This window comes from Ochotona princeps, chromosome 18 (genome assembly GCF_030435755.1).
Source record: "Ochotona princeps isolate mOchPri1 chromosome 18, mOchPri1.hap1, whole genome shotgun sequence".
Classification (NCBI taxonomy): domain Eukaryota; kingdom Metazoa; phylum Chordata; class Mammalia; order Lagomorpha; family Ochotonidae; genus Ochotona; species Ochotona princeps.
This window is the reverse complement of record NC_080849.1, coordinates 52,130,762-52,138,916: the sequence shown is the minus strand read 5'-3', so window position 1 is coordinate 52,138,916 and position 8,155 is coordinate 52,130,762. Positions and strand designations below refer to the sequence as shown.

General features: G+C 47.8%; 1 pseudogene; it reads left to right on the top strand.

Moving 5' to 3' along the window:
- Window positions 1-237: 237 nt before the first annotated feature.
- Window positions 238-505, top strand: LOC101523660 (SS18-like protein 2; annotated as a pseudogene).
- The last annotated feature ends 7,650 nt before the right edge of the window (window positions 506-8,155 follow it).

Genomic DNA, 8,155 nt, shown 5'->3' with positions numbered 1-8,155 from the left:
GGTTTTATTGCATGCTATGAATCTAGCTTGTTGCTATTACACACTCTGGGGAGGCAGACCCAGTGTTCAAAAAGCTAGCTGCTGCTGGGCTTCACACATCCAGATTGAGTTCCTGGCTTTCAGCTCTGGCCAGCTCTGGCATGCCAGTCATTTGAGCAGTGAGTCAGCAGGTGGAAGAACTCTGTTGTATTATCTCTGTCCTCCTCTCAGATAAGTATGTAACAAACTGAGATTTAAGAAGGATGAGTTGCTGAGTGTCTGCTGGGCTCCCTGGCATGTCAGTGGCCTTCGTTCCTGACTGGCTGTGGGGCAGTGCTGAAATCAATCAGGAGACCACCCAGCGGCTCCTGGAGGAGAATGATCAGCTTATCCGCTGCATCATGCAGTACCAGAACAAGGGCCAAGCCCACGAGTGTGTCCAGTACCAGCAAGTGTTACATGGTAGGTCATTTATCTAGCTACCATTACAGATGCCAGCCCAGCCAGTACCTCACAAGCCAAATAACCTTCTAGTTGGCTATAGTGAAAAGAAGCCGATATAATCCCTCTCCTACAAAATGGAGAAATGAGCTTTACCAATTCAACTACTCAGAATGTAAATGAAATTTCTATTGTAAAAATATGAAGAAGGTTAATAACTTAATTATGTTCTCAATGTAAACACTGATTTTCATAATCAAGCAGAACCCTCAAGAGATTGGCTCAGATGTTGTCTTTCCTGAAACGAAAGTATGTTTGGATACGGCGGGCATCATCAAGGCCACATTTTTTGTTGCACCTTAAGAAGTTTCAGCTTGGGCCCAGCGGCATGGCCTAGCGGCTAAAGTCCTCACCTTGAAAGCCCTGGGATCCCGGCAGCTCCACTTCCCATCCAGCTCCCTCCTTCTGGCCTGGGAAAGCAGTTGAGGACGGCCCAATGCATTGGGACCCTGCACCCACGTGGGAGACCCGGAAGAGGTTCCAGGTTCCCAGCATCGGATTGGCACGCACTGGCCCGTTGTGCCTCACTTGGGGAGTGAATCATCGGACGGAAGATCTTCCTCTCTGTCTCTCCTCCTCTGTGTATATCTGGCTGTAATAAAATGAATAAATCTTTAAAAAAAAAAAAAAAAAAGAAGTTTCAGCTGGTTTTGTGTGGTCAGACTCTGGCCTTGCCAAATGGACATGCCATTGTGCCCTCCCTCCTGCCAGTTCGTAAATATACACCCCTGACTGTTTTCAGGCTTGAAATAAAGCTTGCAGTAAGTAAAGTAAGATGAGCAATTTTCCCACAGTATATAATCAGTAAGTGGCAATGTGAGATGAACTTTCACTATTAAAATTTCATTTTAATCCCATTTTATACTACTTTCTAATCACTGAAGGGAAGAAAATGGTCACATCAGACAAGTGACCCCCAACAGAAACACATAGCTATTCTGAAACAACATCCAGACAGCAAAGACCAAGAGATCAAACAATAAGGTAAAGTTCAGTACATTTGGTGGTAAGAGAACAGCTGCTGGGTGGGAGACCCTGGAGGTGCTCCTGGCTCCTGGTCTTGGATCAGCTCAGCTCTGGCTGTTGCTGCCACTTGAGAAAGAGAACCAGTTGATGAAAGATTTTTCTTTCTCTCTCTCTGTAATCTGACATTCCAACAAAAACAAATCTTTCACATGTTCCATCACTCTCTCTGCTCTATATTTATCTATATCTATATATAGAGAGATATATAAAGATATAGATAGATATAGATAGATATAGATATAGATAGATATAGATATACCAGCCTCCTTTGAGTCCTGTATAGATATATCGATATAGATAGATAGATAGATAGATAGATAGATAGATAGAGATAGAGATATATAGCAGAAAGCTTGACAGAAAGAAAACACTTTGTTCCAAAGCACTTGAATGGAATGGGAGAACAGATACTTGCATTTCTTCCCTGCTGTAGATGTGCACATCACACAGATCCAGACTGCACAGCACCAAGTGGCCCATGAGGCTCTGTGTTGGCCCTTCTTGCACTGGCACAGCACTACCCACCACTACTGGAGACTTTAAGGGAAGTTCTAAAATAACAGCTTCTTTTTTTGTTTGCTTGCTTGTTTGTTTCCTTAATGGTACTGTTACTGACCACCCGCCCGCTGCTGGAATAATATCAGCAAGTTGTTCAGAGTTGTAATAGAAACTTTATTGGAAAATCCGCTCCTGGGCCCCCTTCACGCAGAAGGGAAAGAGCAGGGAGGCAAAAAGGGCAACTGAGATACAGGCGGAGGAGTTTTATAACACCCCAGACACATGGGCAGGGAAAGGGACTGTCCGTGCCCCCAACTATGTAAGGAATGTCCATTCAGGTGTGCCACTGGTCAGCTGGAATCCCGCCAGGTTAGTGCCATAACTGGCTCCTGTGGCACCTTGGTTCCAGGCTGAAGCCTGGGAAATACGCCAGGCTGGAGCAGACCAGCCCCCTGTCTCCAGTGCCCTGGGCAGCCATCAGGTACCTTGAGAATCTGATATGCGGGTCAAAGAACCCCACCTTTTTAAAAGATTTTATTTATTTTTATTGCAAAGTCACATATACAGAGAGGAAGACAGATAGACAGGAAGATCTTCCAATCAATGATTCACTCTCCAAGTGACCACAATGGCCGGTGTTATGCCGACCTGAAGCCAGGAGCCAGGGACTTCCTCCAGGATTCCCACTCAGGTGCTAGGTCCCAAGGCTTTGGGTCTTCCTCAAATGCTTCCCCAGGCCACAAGCAGGGAGTTGGATTGGAAGTGAGCTGCTGGGATTAGAACCTGCGTCTGTATGGGATCCTGGCACATTCAAGCCGAGGATGCTAGCTGCTAGGCCATTGCACAGGGCCCAAAATAATAGCTTATATACAATTCCTCTGAGCCTGTACTAATCCTCCACCAGCCTCACAACCACAACCTGCTGGCCCCCAGGCAGTGAGTTCTACGGTTGTGGGACTAGGAATTGCTGCCTAGGTAACTCCATGTTCAGCCCACTGTACTTCTGGGTTGCAATTCAATCCTGAACACTGCCAATGACACAGTAACATTTCCTTTGAAGGTAAGCGAGGGTACTGAGACCTGGTAGTTTGGGGAAGAGGAAACAAATGATCTTCATGGGTCAGACTGATATATCAGCCTCCTTTGAGTTCTGTATAGAACTTGTTATCACTGAACAATGTTGAGCACTGAACACCAGTCCATGCAAAAGCTAAGCCTGGGGGCTGGGTGGTTGTCTAGCAGGGTCAGATCTTAGTACCTGACAGAATGATGGATAAGGATATGGGTCACATTGGGCAGGGACATAACATTAACCAGCACATAAGAGAACCATTTCCAGGATAGATTCTGTGAAGCATGTAGACGAAACCCTGTGGAAATACTAGTCCCATGTAGGCCACACCCTGTGGAAATACTAGTCCCACTGGTTAGTTTAACAGTAGGGTAGTGATGGACTAAGCTAGGTGTGATCATAGGGCCTGCCATCACTCATGGGTAAAGGAATCAACAACAGTGTGGGCTGGTAAAGGCAGCAGCACTCAAATGTGCATCCTAAATAGGGTGTGGGGTGGTCCAGGCTACAAGGTTCACCAGCTCATACAAGTCCAAATGGAAGGATGGACTATGCCCAACAATGCCCTAACACCCACTGGCATGTATGAGAACTGGGTCTGGGAGTGGGTCAAGTGGAGGAACTTAGAAATTGCCCTGGTGGGTCCATAGCTACTGTTGGTGAACACAGGGTCTAGGCCTGAGGGTCGGACAAGCTGGCAAAAGAAGTTCCAATGGCTGGCTAATGCGTGGGTCAGCAAAGGAATGGGATGGACCAGGCAAGTCTGAGCAAACATTGGTTCACAAGCAAAAATATAAACCATGATGGAGCCCAAGTCATGCCAAGCTAGGCTCTTTATTTATTATTTTTTTAAGATTTTATTATTATTGGAAAGCTGGATATACCGAGAGGAGGAAAGACAGAGAGGAGGATCTACCATCCGATGTTTCACTCCCCAAGTGAGCCGCAATGGGCCAGTGCGTGCCGATCCGAAGCCGGGAACCTGGAACCTCTTCCAGGTCTCCCACGCAGGTGCAGGGTCCCAAAGCTTTGGGCCATGCTTGACTGCTTTCCCAGGCCAGAAGGAGGGAGCTGGATGGGAAGTGGAGCTGCCGGGATTAGAACCGGCACACATATGGGATCCCGGGGCTTTCAAGGTGAGGACTTTAGCCACTAGGCCACGCCGCCCGGACCCGAGCTAGGCTCTTATACCTACTGGTCTGCACGAGCCAGAGATGCTAGACCACAGCATCAAAGGCAAAGACTAAGACAGGTGAGGGGCTGTGCCAAGCTGAGTCAAAGCAACCACTGACAAACGTGCAATTTATGGCTGGAAACAGGCCTGCGTCAGGAGCTAAGGGGACATCCTAGCTAGGCTGGGGTCCCAACTGAGGAGCGCAGGGGATGGAATAAGGGCTGCATTCTGGTCTGGGTATAGCTGCAGTCTCCCTTGACACAAGTGTGGACTGGGACTGGACACACCAAGCCGGGCTAGACTCCAACACACATCTGGTGCTCTGGAGGACCAGGGTAGATATAGGTTGGACTAGGCTAGGTCTCTGCCCCTACTGAGCCATGTGTGAGCTGTGTTTGCATATGGATGAGCCTTGGCTGGGCTGAAACATCCAACAATAAGAACCAAAATGGATTGAAGGCCAGTTAGGGAAGACCAATGTTCCTGCTAGGACAGGAGGTGGCCTGAGTAGGGCTGGCTCTTGGACTAACCAGTATGTGTGAAATCTGGCATTGGAAAAGGTTCTGACGGAGCAATCTGGGCAACACCTCTGTCAGCACAAAACCCTGCAGCTACCCATAAGAAGCACAACAAGGAATAGCCCCAGACCAGGGCAGGGAAAGATACCCACTGGCATACATTTGGCACAGGTCAGGGGTGGACAAGGCTGAACCAGTTCACATCAGCCACTGATGAATCTGAGCAACACAACAGTGTGGGTCATGCCAGATATGGTCGCAACACATACCAACACATACCATCACACATTACAGCTGGGATAGGTTACACGCTCGGCTGGGATTGACTGTAACCCTCACCAGCTGGAATTTGGGGTGAGCTGGCCTAGGCAGATTACAGCACCCACTAGCAAATGCTGAGATAAGGTGGGCCATGCCAGACTGGGCTACAGCACTAGGTGGAACCAGAGAGGGAGGGGGTAAAGCTGGTAGGAGGAATGTGGAGGACCCCCTGCTGGAACATCTCACCCACTGGACAGCACGAATTGGGATGGGGACAGACCAGACCAGGTAGGGCTATAACACCTGTGGGCTTCATGCGAGCCAGAGCAGAGAAGAGCCAGGATTGGTTGACTGTCCCTACTGAGGCAAACAAAGCAGAATGGGTGAGGGTCGGATTGGTTTTAAAAAGCATCAGAAGGGCCCGGCATCAGGGTCTAGCAGCTTAAGTCCTCGCCTTGAATGTTCCAGGACCCCATAGGGGCGCCAGGTCTAATCCCTGTAGCCGCACTTCCCATCCAGCTCCCTGCTGTGGTCTGGGAAAGCAGTCAAGGATGGCCCAATGCTTTGGGATGCTGCACCCATGTGGGAGACCCAGAGGAGGTTCCTGGTTCCCAGCTTCGGATCAGTGCATCGACCTTTGCGGCTCACTTGGGGAGTGAATCATTGGACAGAAGATCTCCCTCTCTGTCTCTCCTCCTCTCTGTATATCTGACTTTGTAATAAAAATAAATAAATCTTCAAAAAAAAAAAAGCATCAGAAAGCAGATGCTGGCACAGGTGGCTAATTTGTTAAGTTAAACTACACAACCATCTGGAAAGTGCATGATCTGGGAGTGGGATTGGCCTAATAAGGAAAAAGTGGGCACCTCCTTCTTGGGTTACCACACCCAATGGAAAGCATGAAATCCTGGACTGGGGCAGGGGTGGCTCAACAGAATGGCACCCAAGAGCATGTGTGTGGGCTGAATAGTGGACCTGGTTGGGGTGAACTAGGCTTCAATGCCCTTTGACATGTATGAGAGCTGAATGGGATATGGGACAGACTGAACTAGTCTGCTGCACATAATGGCAAGCATGGGAACTAGGGTAGGGGATGGTTCTGATAGGGGTTATTGTGGCTGGCTGTAACTAGGATGCAGCTCCCACTGGTTTAGGTGAGGACCAAGTGTGTGCTGGGCAGCATCAGGCTGGACTGCAACATTCATTGGTTTCAGTGGAAGACAGGACTGGAAACAGAAGTGACCCCACAGCTGATTCGGGTGATGGACTGTGCAGGGGCCTGTACTTGCAAGACACACAAGAAACTAGTCCAGCAGAACAATACCCAAGAAGAGAAGTGCAGGTTCCATGGTCTGCTATGAAGTGCAAGTACCAGAGCCGAGCCTCCTCAGAGGCTCAGAATGGAGCATTGGAGCATTGGAGAGCATAACCAGGTACACATGGAGCATATGGCAGTCTATCGGAACCAGCAGAGGGTACCTGGCACCACAACAGAGGACAGAATAAATCAATCCACTACCCCAGCCATATGTTGCCAGTGAAAAACTGGGCAAACAAAGACTCTAAGGTGGACTACATCAATCCGTGGATTCTGCAGCGACTTCATTATGATTGGAATGGTCAGACTGGCAGCAACTCCTAAGTGTTGAAGTATCAAAACCACTTGATCAAAACCCTCGGAGCATGCCCTACATCGGGGACCTAGGATAGGTCCCCTACTTTGGGGACCTAGGATAGGTGGGAGGCTGGATGGGACTTCTCCCTTTATCTTCCCCTTTACCCCAGCCAGACACAGAAGAAAAAAAAAAAAGAGGGCCCGGCGGCGTGGTCTAGTGGCTAAAGTCCTCGCCTGAATACCCCAGGATTCCATATGAACACCGGTTCTAATCCCGGCAGCTCCACTTCCCATCCAGCTCCCTGCTTGTGGCCTGGGAAAGCAGTTGAGGACGGCCCAAAGTTTTGGGACCCTACACCCATGTGGGAGACCCGGAAGAGGTTCCCGGCTTCAGATCAGCGCGCACCAACTGTTTTGGCTCACTTGGGGAGTGAATCATCCGACAGAAGATCTTCCTCTCTGTCTCTCCTCTCTGTATATCTGACTTTGTAATAAAATAAATAAATCTTAAAAAAAAAAAAAAACCGAGAATGTGGAAATAATTGTCTTACCCGCTCTCCTGTAGCCCTTGAACCTTTGTGCCCTAATTAACCATGTAAAGATTGTAAAAAAAAAAAAAAAAAAAAAATGAGACACACATCCTGGTATCTTAATAAAGGAAAGAAAATGCAATCTACAACAGGAGATGTGGACATCTAGTAGAGTGGATGAGAAACTGCTTTGGAGACACTCACCCTACACTGGAATACCTGTTTGTGTTATCACTCCACAACCAATTCCATCTTGCTGCTAACACACTCCCTTGGAAGCAGGCAGGGAATTTCTCAAGTATGTGAGTCATTGAAATTGCTATCATGGACACAGATTTAGTTCCTGGCTCCTGTTTTTGCCTTGAACATGTCACAATCTTGCAGGACTTTAAGGAGTTAACCAGATGATAGATCACTTTGCCTCTATGAGTAGTACAAATAAAATAAATGAACAAAAATTATTTCTAAAATAAGATAAAAAAGGTTTTTTAAAGATTTATTTTTTACAAAGTCAGATATACAAAGAGGAGGAGAGACAGAGAGGAAGATCTTCTGTCCCATGACTCAATCCCAAGGGACCGCAAAGACCAGTACTGTGCTGACCAAAAGCTAGGGGCCAGGAACTTCCTCCAGGTCTCCCACACAGGTACAGGGTCCAAGGCTTCAGATTGTCCTCAACTGCTTTTCCAGGCCACAAGCAGGAAGCTGGACAGAACAGGACTTTCCGGATTAGAACCTGCGCCCATATCGGATCCTGGTGTATTCAAGGCAAGGACTTTGGCCACTAGGCCACAGCGCTAGGCCCAAGAAAAGTAATCTAAAAACAACAATTGACATGGCTGCATAATGCAACTTTTCACACACAATTTAGAGGACCACATGCTTCTTCCCAGTGATTCTAAATAAAGCATCACATTATTGAAGGGAATTCTCATAGACCAACTAGGGAAGGTACACACTGACTTACAGTAATCAGGACAA